This window comes from Mustela putorius, unplaced genomic scaffold, assembly GCF_011764305.1.
Source record: "Mustela putorius furo isolate JIRA1106 unplaced genomic scaffold, ASM1176430v1.1 tig00000228_pilon_pilon_pilon, whole genome shotgun sequence".
Classification (NCBI taxonomy): Eukaryota; Metazoa; Chordata; class Mammalia; order Carnivora; family Mustelidae; genus Mustela; species Mustela putorius.
Genome location: NW_025421322.1, coordinates 13402560 through 13416629, shown reverse-complemented (window position 1 = coordinate 13416629; position 14070 = coordinate 13402560).

Genomic DNA, 14070 nt, shown 5'->3' with positions numbered 1-14070 from the left:
TATTTTAAAATGTGTTAAGAGGATAGATCTCAAGTGCTCTTACTACAAAATACACACACACAAGAACACGGGCAATTTTAGAGGCGATAGATATGTTTAGCAACTTGATTATCATGATATCACAGATGTATGCATATGTCCAAACTTATCTTAATGTCTACCTTGAATATCTGCAATATTTTTAGACCAATTATATCTTCATTAGGCTTAAAATAATGAAAGAATTGAAAGAGAAAAAAGAGATTAACAATGTGTTCATATAAGTCCCTCTTCTTACACACCCATAGAGCTCAATAAATATTTGTAGAGTAAGATGGGGGCACTGTGGAAAGGACTAAGAACACAGAACTGAAGAAGCCACGGTCTCTAGACAGTTGCTCAGACAGTGTCCTAGAGAGAGATGCAGCAATAAGCAACTGATCTGGAGGACCTGGGTGGCTCAGTCTGTTAAGCATCCGACTCTAGATTTCAGGGTTGTAGGATCCAGCCCTGTGTTGGGCTCTGTGCTTGGCACACAGTCGGCTTGCCTGCCCCCCCACCCCCCGCTCCTCCCTCTGTTCATGCTCTAAAGAAAGAAAGAAATAAACAAAATGTTTTTAAAAAATAAGCAACTAATCTGATGACCCCCTAATGCTCAATTTGAATGAACAAAATCCAACAGACCCACACAGATGGCAATGATTAATGAGGTTTGTGAGGAAGGACACATGGAAAGCCTCACAAACTCAATTCTGGCTGCTCCTTGAAGTGTGAGGAGAAAATGTACACCCTGATTTTGTGTTGAGATAGAATTTGCGACTTGGGGTGCCTGGGTGGGCTTAGTCCTTAAGCGTCTGCATTCAGCTCAGGTCATGATCCCCAGGGTTCTGGATCGAGCCCCGCATAGGGGTCCTTGCTCAGTGGGAAGCCTGCTTCTCCCTCTCCCTCTCCCCCTGCTTGTGTTCCCTCTCTCACTGTATCTCTCTCTGTCAAATAAACAAATAAAATTTAAAAAAAAAGAAAGAAAACAAATAATGAGGTCTGCAGAGAATATTCATGTCATGCCAATGGCTGAAGCGAGGTAAACCCAAAGTCCCTAGATCCCCAGTTTCTTGTTCCTTCTATCTTGCATTCCTCAAAATCTCAGAGAAAGAGTGCAGAAAGTAGGAAAATGGATAGAAGAGTCAACATTGGTAAGCGGCTCTTGGTCTCCGTATTAGAAATGAATCTAAAGCTGTTTTTGGAAGAACAACATCCAGACATCTTTGGTACACCAGGCTTCGCATACGTTACCTTATATTAATCTGCAGACTCTAGTGACCGAAAAAGTCACCATGTGAGGGCACTGTTACCGCTGTTAGTTGTCATCATCAGGTTTAAAATAACCTATGACTTTTGTCATTTCTACTATTGTAAAATAAATGTTATACTCTTAGATTTCAGTAATAATCACTTACCCTTCTATTTTCTGCAATATCAAATAGAGAAATAAATAACCAACTGAAGAGGGAAAAAGTTACTAATTCAGTAAAATAAAGGTCCTGTCAGTCCAAGAGAAAACTAATGTGTCAGACACTTTTTTTCACAGTCCTGAACATTTCCTCCATATTAACATCTACGTACAAAATAGGAAAAATGTAAATGTTTTCCATTTAAAATTAGTTTTCCAAGCTCTATAATAAATGACTACTACCAACACATATGAAACATCTGAATTGTAAAAATATTCTTATTTCTCAGATCAACAAATTAAGGCATAGAGAGCTTTAGTCGACAAATAAAATTTTTAAAAAGACAGAAAGCTTTAGTAGGCCAAAGGAGTCACACACCATTTACCTTCTTTATAATCTATTACTTAACTGCTGGTTTGATTTCCCCTTCAATTACATTTGAGATGTGGCTACCTCAACAAATCAAGGTTTCTTGACCAAGTCTTGTAAATAAATAAACACTTTTACTTTCTTCCTCTGTGGCTAAGGAGATACACAGAGATATTTCCTTTCACATAGCTGCTGAATTAGATTTATGTCCTTCCTGTATTTTGTCTTTTGGCTTCTGAAATGCACTGTTCATATGTTTCAGTGCTCTCTGGGTGGAATCTGATGTAATTTCTGGCAGATGCTTTCAGAAGGTTCCAGGCTGTTGGATTCTGGCACTAGGGGCTTAGGAGGAAGTCAAGCAGATCTTTCATAATAAGGGATTGTTGAAAGGTGCTTTATACACTTCACAATAGCTATGAAGCTATTCTGTGGCACAACCCTCTTAGCCTTGGTGTCTCAACAGTTCTCTCATCTGCAACTGAGTCTCCTAGTAGTCCTTCTAATCCCTAGAGTATGCTAAAATCCTAGTAACCCAGTAATTACTGGCAGCCTGACAGCTAATCAAGCATGGGAGCTGCTGAGGCACGTAAGCACGCATCAAGACCATGGAAAGAATTTTGAAAAGAATGGTCACAACTCTTTTAAGATGCTTTTCCAAAAATATTTTACATACTGAAAATATTTGGATTGCCATGAGTTATACAGTATTTTGGCCTCACTTTAATTTTTATTAGAGATGCGTTGTCTAAATCCTTTCCATCCCTTCTGTTTTCAAGCTAGTGAAATGTATTGTTCTTTGTAAAGTCTCTCCATGAAAATTTATGTTGAAAGTATGAGATACATAGTGGTCACATTTTTTTTTCTAGGTTTAGGAAAAGTCACTTGGAACACTGATCGTTGTTATTTAACCTTCAAAGATAATTAACAAGTTGATAACTGGTACAGACCACAGAGCCTCAAAAGAACATTACATAGTAACAAAATGTTACTGTTAACACCCACTACACCAAAAAAGCAAAGACAGCAGGATACATTGTTTCTGAAGGTTCTCAGAATCTTTTCAGACTCTTGATCTTAATCATGTTTTTTTAACTTTAGTTTCTGGAGAGACAAATTGTCCCAAATCTCCTTTTAATAAGAATGACCTTGTTCATTAGCTTGGGGCTGAGTGGTAAGTGAATGAGAAAAATATATTATGGTCCTTGCATTTGCTCCCAAAGGACCGGTTTAGATTCTATTGTAAAGCTGCTCATTTTAAAAATATTTGGAGTTTATTTTATATGCTCAAGTATTTTATTCAAAGATAGAGAGCATAGAAATAAGCTAACTGAAATAATGTTATAGTAATTCAGATTTAAGGGTAAGCCCCAGAGAAATCTGGAGTGTGTGTGTGTGTGTGTGTGTGTGTGTGTTTTCAATTGACAACATTCATCAATAAGTTGAAGCCATTTGCCCAGAACTCTGAAGCACTAATCCTCTCTCTCATGCAGTATTAAGTTACTCTTTAGAAAATCAGAAAAACTATATATTATTAAACTTGACCAGACTTACGAATTCTAACAGGCATGCCAATATAGCCTAATTGTCCTGGCCACTAGCCAGGGAGTAAATTCACACAATTTAAGGTAGAATTCTTCATATTTTTAACAGCTTTATTGGAAGACACTTTACATATCATGAAATTCATCCATTTTAAATTTACAAATCAATAACTTTGACCAACTTTACCGAGTAGTGCAACCATCATCATAAATCAGTTTCAGAATGTTTTCATTTCCCACGAGATCTCCCAGGTCCTCTTACCGTTAAGCCTCATTCCAACCCAGTGCCAGGAAACCGCTCATCTACTTTCCCATGCTTTAAAATTGCCCTTCAAAACATTGTGTATCGATAGAATCATCCAAACATGGCCTCTTGCGTCCAGATTGTTTCACTTAGCATAATGTTTTTAAGGTTCATCAATGATGTAGCATGTGTCACGAGTTAATTCTTTTTTCATTGTTGAATGGTATTCTGTTATATCAAGACCACATTTTGCCTATCTATTCAGCAGTTGATCAATATTTAAGTTGATTCAATTTTTTAAAAAATTTTGAGTAATGTTGCTTTGAACACTTATGTGCTTATCTTTGTATGCACAGTGTTTTCATTTTCCTTGAGTAAATACATTCTAGAGGGGCTACACAGACCACTGTATGAGAATTCCTATTTCTTCACATCTTTAGCATCATCATTATTTCTTGTCATTAATTATGGGCATTCTATTAGGAATTAAATAGTACTTCATTGTGGTTTTAATTTGCAATATTTAATGACTAATGATGTAGAGCATCTTTGCAATTGGTCACTAGCCATTCATGTAGCCCCATGGCTGACATATCTGTGCATATCACACAAGCCCTTTATCATATAAGTGTTTTACAAGTATTTTCTCCTAGAATTTCCTTATCTTTTAATTTTTAATGGTATCTTTTGAAGAACATTTTTTTAAAATTATGATGGGGTCAAATTTATCTTTTAAAAATACACTTGCTTTAACTATAGTATCCCAAAAAAACCTGCTGATCCCAAAGTCTTGAAGACTTTCTTCTATGGTTTCTTGTTTTAGAGCTTACACTTCAGTTTATGATAAAATTTTTAGTTAATTTTTGTGTATGGTGTAAAATGACAGCATGAATTCATTTGTCTGCATGCAGATATTCAGTATGTCTTGTACCATTTGTTCAATGGTCTATCCTTTCCCCAGTAAATTTCTTTGGCACCTTTAAAAAAAACTTCTGGGGTACAAACTGGGATTCAAACACATGCTAGATTTTGCCTTGGGCATGTTATATAACAATTCTATGTCTCCATGTCCTCATCTGTAATGTCTATAATGTAGTATTACCTGTGTGTACTCCCACTTTATGAAATTGTTAGAGTTAAATGAGTTAATAGATATTTATAGAAGTCCTAGAATAGAGCTTAGAATACACCAAACACTCAATAAACAGTTAAACATGAAAATCCTAAGGGATGACAATCCAGTAACGCAATGGAATATGACTTTAGAACTGATGGGGGTTGGGGGTGAGCTAAATGGCTGAAGGGGATCAAAGGTACAAACTTCCAGTTATAAAATAAATAATTCATGGGGATGTAATGTGCGGCATAGTGACTACAGTTAATAATAGTGAAGTGCATATTTGAAAGGTGCTAAAAGAGTAGATCTTAAAAGATCTCATCACAAGAAAAACATTTTTGTAACTATGTATAGTGACATATATTAACTAGACTTATGGTGATCATTTCAAATGTATACAAATATCGAATCATTTTGTTGTACACCTGAAATTAATATAATGTTATTTGTTAATTATGCCTCAATTTAAAAAAAAGAAATGACAGAGAGTATGAGCTTCTAACACAACAGGTCGCATTAACCAGAGATTAACTGACTAGTAAGACTGGGAAGCCAGGACAAGAGGCAAGCAGTTACGTTTATTCTCTTCTTCTCATGTTTTGAAATGGGTGAACTAACCTAATGTAATATTCCTGGATTCTCTTTCCATGCCTACCCAGTCATTCTTCCCTACAGGAGAAGGAAGATCTTATCAATGGATTACTGATGGTAAAGTATACTAGGCCTGCTCCACTGACTTTCTTTGTTTGTTGTAGAACCAGCCCCATAGGAAGAAGAATGCACCCTCCCATCCTCCACCATAAGCAGAGACCTTCAAGGGTCTGCTGGCTTCCAACCCACCACTGAGTGAGTAGTTCTTAAACTTTAAACACAATATTCCAAAGCTCATTTGGCTATATACATAAACTTTGTTCTCTCCGCCAAGCTTTTATTAAAAGTTAAAGTAACACATTTGATCTCCAAATGTCAGACTCCAAGTTGATTCTGATCCATGGATAGATAGCATCTCCAATGCCATCACAACACACAGCTTTTAGGGCTCAGGCTGATAGGACTGGTGTGAGAAACTGGATTACAGGCATGGAAAATGAAACCTCCTTCACAGGATTCAGTGACATGGGGGAAAATATCTTAAAAAACAAACAAACAAACAAACAAAAAATCACTTCAGGAGACCAGGAAACAGAAATATTTGTCCCCAAATTGGGAATATATATCTTAAAGCTTTGGGGATTAAAAAAAAAAAAAAAGCGCCCAAACTTTGTGTAAATCCTACTGATTGGTGAGATAAAACATTTTCTTTGGGGGCAGCTCAGCCTGTTGGCTCAGTCAGTTAGTTAAGCGTCTGCCTTCAGCTCAGGTCTGATCCCAGGATTCTGGGATAGAGTCCTACATCTGGCTCTCTCTCTCTCTCCCTCTGCCTCTCCCCCTGCTCATGCTCTCTCTCTTAAATAAATAAATAAATAAAATCTTAATTTTTTTTTCTTTCTCTTCTAGTTAACCTGACTTTAATTCCAGGGAAAGGTTGGGCAGCAATAAAAGGACTAGGTACACAGCATAAACATCCAACCAAAAGTGGAACATTGCTAGTTCTCAAGCTTCATAACATAATTAATCATGATGCTTATTAAAAATGCAAGTTTTTATGAGTTACATAAAGAAATTCTAATTCCATAGGTCCAGGTAAAACTGGAGAATGTGCATCTTAAAAAACCGTTGACTCAAGTGATCTACATACACTTTAATAAAAATTTGATAAATTTATGAAGTGCCACAGTTTCATGTAGCAAGGAGAATATTTGCCTCTGTTCTTTTTTTTTTTTTTTTTTTTTTTTTTTGCCAAATGACCAAATGATAAAAGAGTCCAACTTGAAACAGTTCTATGGCACAACTGGGATGGTATACAAAAATTATTTAACTTCCCAAAAATTGATAGGAAAATTACACACAGAAAGTCTCAATATTTTCTTCTGAAAAAATGTCAATTTTCTCTTCAGTGTCCTAAAAAATTACAATATGTATGCCCCTTATCTACAGACAGCAACATCTATTAGACTAACTTAATCCCTTTGTCAACTCCTATTTTTCTAGTCCCATTTCTCAATCTGGGGGTTTTGGGGGAGAGTACTGAAATCTGCCTATGTATAAGAACAAAAAACTGAAAATGCTAGTTGTCTGATGGATTGTATAAGTCTACATATAAATTTCCTAAGTGAGAACATGTTTCATAAATTCAATGTGTTGTAAAGATGAGTTCATCTTATGGAAAATAATCTTGTTTAAAATTACAAAGTAAATGAACCTTTGCATGATAACTGAAATTAATAAAATAAAATGGTGAGTTTGGCTGAAATGTTTTAAATAGGACTCTGATTTCTTTGACTTTTCTCTTTTAACTATAGTATCTTTGGCTTACCCAGGGATTTACTATGTAAAAGTAACTTACTTCCAGAAACTTTCAAAAGCCTAATGCACCGTTAAGTATTATCCCTGCCTATTGCCACATATACAGAAGATGCAGCTGGTTGTGACTGAATGACTAGTAATGAGTTAGGTAAGTCTTTGTTCAAATGTTCAGATACTTCATCCCTGCAAAGCTAATTTAGTGTTGCTATTTATACTCCAAAAAGACTTTATAAAATACACATAATATTGTATTGAAGGCATGTATTTAGATAAATCTTTTTTCATTCGACTATGAACCTTCTTGAAAATGGGCTCTCTACACTGGTTTTCTCTAGAGAACCTGGAAGCTACACTGTAGCTAACTAAGCACCTGACCTGTGGGCTTGGAACATTTTGATTTCAAATTCTGATTCTGTCACTTATTAGCCGTACGATGAGGCATGATGCTTCATATTTTGAACCTCTACATTATCACCTCTAAGAAGGAGACAGTAAGACTGTTCTCATATAGTTTTATGAATCCTTAAATAAGATCACATGAACAAAGCTGTACCCTGTACATGTAAGTCTGCATAAATATAGCAGCATCGGTATTAGTAGCCTTTATTGACACAGAGTTTCCACACAAAGAAAAAGGTGCTGAATAAATTGGAAAGGGAACATGATTTTTATCCTTGGTTTACACTGGTATCATGACCAACATAAGTATGATGTTGCATTTAAAGAAACCATACTTAGATAAATACAGTTCCTTACATATTTTATGGTATCTTTGCACTGAAAATGAATTATGATGAGATAGAAAATTTGTCAGTTGGGACCCCAAAACCCTGAATCCATGACAGTCACCTTTTGCTGCAATAGGCAGACTCAGGAAGGAGAAAGGGAAACAACACATATAAAATAACCATGACTCATTTGTCCTTTGACAAATGTAAGTATGTAACCTAAAATGCAAATAAAATATTTCCATAAAAGTGCCATCTCCTGGACAACTTGGTCACATCACTGATGCCCAGAGGCATTCTTTTACTCAGAGTTGACCAATCAAAGTGGCCTAGACAAAGGCAAGACTCAAAACCTTCTGAGTTTATAGAGAGTTCTAAGAGAAGCAATTCAAAGAGGGAAAATGAATTCAAAAGAAAAGATTCTAAAAAGCCCAGATGATACAGCATTGGAGCCATTAATCACTTTTCTCATCAAACTAAAAACTCTAAATCTTAATATTGGACCTAATTGCTTCCATTTTTGAGAGTCCTGCTCTTCCTTGGTTTTAAATATCAGGGGAGGGCGCCTGGGTGGCTCAGTGGGTTAAAGCCTCTGCCTTCGGCTCAGGTCATGATCCTGGGGTCCTGGGATCGAGCCCCACCTCAGGCTCTCTGCTTGTTTCCTCCTCTCTCTTTCTCTGCCTGCCTCTCTGCCTACTTGTGATTTCTTTCTCTCTGCCAAATAAATAAAATCTTTAAAAAAAATTAAAAAAAAAAAAACCAGGGGAACTGCCTTCTGTACTCTCTAGAGGTTAGAGCACCAGGGAAGATAGAGAAATTCAAATTTCTAATGGGAAAATTTTATAAAAATTGACAAAAGTCTATCAAACACTAAGAAAAATGTGTTTCAGGGCCTTATGAAATAAAAAAACATGAGAAAGGAATTTCAAATGTTTTTTAGGGAAAATAAATGAATAATAAAATACATGAATCAGATCGTGTTGAGATTATTTCTACATTTAAAGTTAGCAACCCCTTGAAAATAATCAATAATCAATTAGCTTAACATTTTAATATAGATTTATCACTGAATAAAATTGATGCTCTCTGCTCACTTAAATCATTTTTTAAAATTAACTGAAATTTGAAATTCCTGAGTGATTCTTAACCATCACTACCTGATTTACTGCCTCTTTACATCTCATCAAAAAGCCATGGAAAAGAAAGTGTCCCACTGGAAAGAAGGAATATTAATCAACATATTGCCAGATCCTGAAGAGAACTGCATCTATAATATATGGATGAAGTTAGGCTAAAGTCATAACTATGCTTCATGCACAATTAGACCTTGAAACAAATAACCAAGGATAGGGAGAAAGTAAAAAGAGATTTCAAAGCATGTTACTTTACACCTCTATCAAAAATCAAAGCCAGTATCTAAGAAACTAAAACAGTCACTTATAGAAAAGAAGAACATTTTCTAAAACTGTTAGGACCTAGATACAGCTTTCCTCATTTAAATATGAAAATCCTCTTACCATAAAAAAAAAACAAACAAATAGAAGTATAATAGAAAATGGTTCTCTCTGTCAAAACAATCTTACTCTTTGTCTCAAATCACAGTCTCAACAAATTATATTTTTAATAATCAACTCATAAAATATAGAAGACAATAAAGGTGAATATAAACCTATTCTTAATTGAGGAATGAACATATAAGCTTAAAAATAACAAAAACCCTTTTGAAGAAAAAGGATGAAAATACTTATAATAAATATTGGATAAAGAATAACTTCACTATAAGTTGGTAAAATTGGTAAGAAAAGTACTAAAATCCCCTAGTAAATAACAAGTATATGGAAGCAACCACACACATAGAAATACACACACACAGAAATATACCTAGCTAATAAACAAATCAATGAGTACTTAAATCAATAAATTCATTGGTAATTCAAAATAACTATGAAATGTCACACTGCCAATCAGTACTGGGAAAGGGTGTCATAACCTGGGTACTTTATTTTTACATACTACTGGTATCATAAATAAATATGTACCCTTTGACTAAATAATTCTACTTTTAAGAAGTATGTAACCTAAAATGCAAATAAAATATTTCCATAAAAGTTCATTACAGTAATGAAAAACTTAAAAGAAATTAAGCATGCAACATTGAAAAACAGCAAAATAAGTTATTCTTTGTGGCTATAATAGCATTTATAATCATTAAATGTCATGTTTATGAAGTAACGAAGTAAGTTATTTTTGGTACATTAACCAAAAGAAACACTAAGATTAAATATACTGCTTATGTATGGAAAGAATATAAATGTTAAGAAAAGAATTATTAGAAATACTCTTTAATGCTAGGTGTGTGTCTATTCTCCATTAAGTATTTTTCATTTATTTCTCTATGTTCTAAATATGAAGATAGCCAATAACTGGTTTTATTTATGTATTTACTTATATCTTATTTTTCATTTGTTTTAAAATAAAAATATTCATGGCATCTCATTCAAAAGCATGGAAGTCTCCCTCCTAAAGCTTGACCTTCAGGTAATCAGATGCAGCCTGTGTTTTTAGTTTATAATAAATCCTTTTAATAATCTCTGTACATAACAAACACTCACTTGTTTCAACACACATGGTAGCATATTATACACACTGATCTGATGTATATAGGGTACTTGGCTTTATTTACTTAACCATATATTTTGGAACTCACATATAGACATAAGATATAATTATATAATAGAGCTCTCTGGATGTGTTCTGTTTTGTTTTTAACACTGCATGTTATCACATTGTAGACTGTGTCTAATCTTTTTTCAGTTGAGCTAAGTATGCAATTTACCACATATGAATATATCTATAGGATATTTAAAGGACTAGAATAATTAAGTCAAAGTGCATATGCACTGTAATTTTAATAATAATTATCACAGTCTCTCTGAGACACTGAAACAATGTACATAACTACCATTAATGTATGAAAATTATTTTGTAACATTTTGGCCAATAATGTTTCTTATAATTTTTTTTATCTTTTCCAATTAGAAGAAAAATAATAAACTGATTTAATTTGTATTTTTTTCTTGTTGTTATAAAAAGAAACAAAAACATTTTAATAGATTAACTTGACCATCATGTCTCTAAATGATTTCCCGTGGAAATTATTATCATTGTTCAAACCCCTAAGTTTTTGACTGTTTTGGCTTTTTCTTTGTAGAATGTTCACACACTCCAATAAATGTTCAACTAGAGCTCCCATGTAAGCTTACTTTTCCTATCAAATGTACTGTTCAAGTGCATGATGCCAAACACATTATTTTAGAAAAGGGTAGACGTTCCTGCAGTTATCACCTTTTAACAGGTTTTTGTTTTATGCTAAAGATTTATGTAGCTCCAACGTGAAACCACACTCCCTCCTCCAATAGAACGATGTTAGAAAGAGAAAATAATCTCTTTCTCTTCCCTCACATTGAGTTTTTTGCCCGTAGGAGTTATGCCCAAGGAGGAAAGCATGAACATTCTGACAAACACAAGCTTGAGCATTCTTAGCTCAATTACTGACCCTAGGCTGGGCTGAACACTCTGAGGACTGATGTCATGATTAGCTTTGGGTGTCACATGAATAAATTGCAAGAGCTCCCTTGGGCAGACCAAAGGAGAAGCAGAGAATGTGTCTCATTACTTCCTATATTCCATGAATGTTTTTCCTCCTACCACATTATCACCTAAGCAACAAAATGTGATGAACTTTTCAAAATAGTTGCTATTTCCTCAAGGGAAATGCCAGATTAAAATAACCTCATGTGTTCGTCTTTAAGTGCTCCCTGAAATCAAATGCCATGTGATGCTTTGAAGCTGGAGACTGGGACACTTTCCGATTTGCATCTCAAATCTGAAGGCAACCCATTAATAGGGTTAATTTGGGCATAACAAACCAAAGAGGAGATTCTAAATTAAAACCAAAAAATCATTCTGGTTCCATTATAAAAGTCAAAAAAAATTAGCGTGACTCTAGATTAGTTTGTTTACATAACAATAACTACTTTCTTTAATCAGTCTTTTCAAGAGAGTTAAGTATTTACTTCAATCTGTATCTCCTACAGAAAAGGAGATGAGCAAATAAAAGGTTCTTTGGCAATGTGTTTTATTTTTGTTTTCCAAAAACATATGGTTGATGTTTCCTATTCCATTTTCAGTATATCAAGTCATGTCTTTATCCTAGCTCTTCCCTTTATTTATCAAATCACAGCATTAGAGACACTGAAGAGTGTAATCTTCACTACTATAAATAACCTGGCTAATTCTCAGATTCGAAGGAAAAAAATTACTTACCAAGAACAAGGTGTTTCAAAGTCTTCTGTTTTCTTAAGAGTCTTGAGAAAATACCTGAAAATCCTACAAACCCATTCTGACAAGTCTTGGTTTTCCCTCAAAGTGAAAGAAAGCCTAGTTCCTGCCCTAAATTCTGGGAGGGTTCTGCACCTTGTCAACTTAATTTTCCTTGTATCAGTTTCAACTTTAGTGTCTGCTCTTAAGATAACTGCTACCAAAGAGCCCACCATGTCCTTGCTTGAGCCTGTTGTAACCAGCTCATTTCATCTACAACTCTCACATCCCACCCATCATTTCATTCACCCTTGAACCATTACCCTTACATGCTTCAATTTACAGAGAGAGTCATCCTTCTACTATGATTTTTTTGAGATTGCCATGTTAGGAAACTTAGAAATGATATGCTTTGCCCACCTAATCTTGCAAATGAGAAAACTTCAGCCCCAGAAGAAGTTAAGAAAGCAATGAACATCTATATAGCCATTCTGTAGCCATTATCTGCCAGTTAGTGACCAACCTGCGTTAGAATCTACCCATATTTATGCTGGCTGTGAGCTCTTTTGCACCACACCCATGCCATGTCCTTACCCATTCTCCACCCCTCAACAAACTACCCCAAAGTATTTTCTACTTTCTTTTTGAATGTGCAATTTATTCACACCACATTGAAGAACACAAATGAGTTAGCCACAACCATTGCTAACAGATAGTTCAAGATAAGTAACTTAGAGAAGTAATTGTTATGGGAATTCAAAATAAGACACAGTATGATCCAGTTATGTCCACCAAATGCAGATTATTCTTCTTTCTTTACAACCAGACAAAATCTTTCTTCCAAGTTCCACACATAGGTCTTTCATTGACCAACTGTAGATTTCTACTTGAGTGTAACAACACCATCATCATAACAATAACAGTTATCAATCACATAATAATGCCATGTGTTTGCTAATTATGTTAACTATTTCTTACTTGATATAGCCCAAGCATCTCTCCCTCCATATTTGTACTCATTCAATATGCCTTCCACTCTAAGGCTACTCTCTTTTTTAAAATGCTACCACTACCACTTTAAGCATATTAACTCTAGCAGTGTTTTTAAATTTTATTGAGACATTTCCACTGAAGACTTAATTTCCTTCTGAGGAAGAATAAGAAATTCCTGAGTATGCTACCGAAGGCCCTTAAGATTGGACACAGAGTTATGTCACTGCTTCTTCTCTAACTTCTCTAAAAATCCTCCCTTCCTACGAAGTTATTCATGCTTCTCCAAACGTCACAGGTAGCTCTGCCTCCATTTTTTTTTAACATGATTGCTATTCTTCCTGGAATACCCTTCCCTTCATAATTTCCACCTGCCTCACAAGAAGCCAACATCTTTCCCCTTTCAAGGTTCATGTCCCCTTTGAAGACTTTCTGACCCATGTTTCAGAACGGAATCTATTTCACTTGATTCAAACTCTACAGATTTCAAGCATGTATTTGTATCACATTGCAATTACTTTGCATGTTTGCCTTTCCCTACTAGACGATAACCTCCTTAGGCAATAGCGTAATGTCCTTATCTTCCCATATTCAATGGCTATACAGTGATTGCTACTAAAAGAAATGAATGAATCAAAAACATTGGCTTTGGATCCACAGAATTCATTCACTTGTTAATTAAAAAAAGGAGAGATTTGAAGTTAAGGACTCTCAGCTGACCTGGAAAGGGAGATAACAGTTACCTAACAGTGGAGTTACAGTAAAAGAGCTAAACACAAAATGAGTGACACTGGAAAGAAGGGAGAGAAAAATTCTGAAAAGTCTCCAGGACCAAATGGTTGGAAAGGGAAGCTAGCAAAGAGCAGGATTTAATCTGCAGGCCAGGCTACAGGACCCTGTAACACAGGTACCACCTCACTGAACA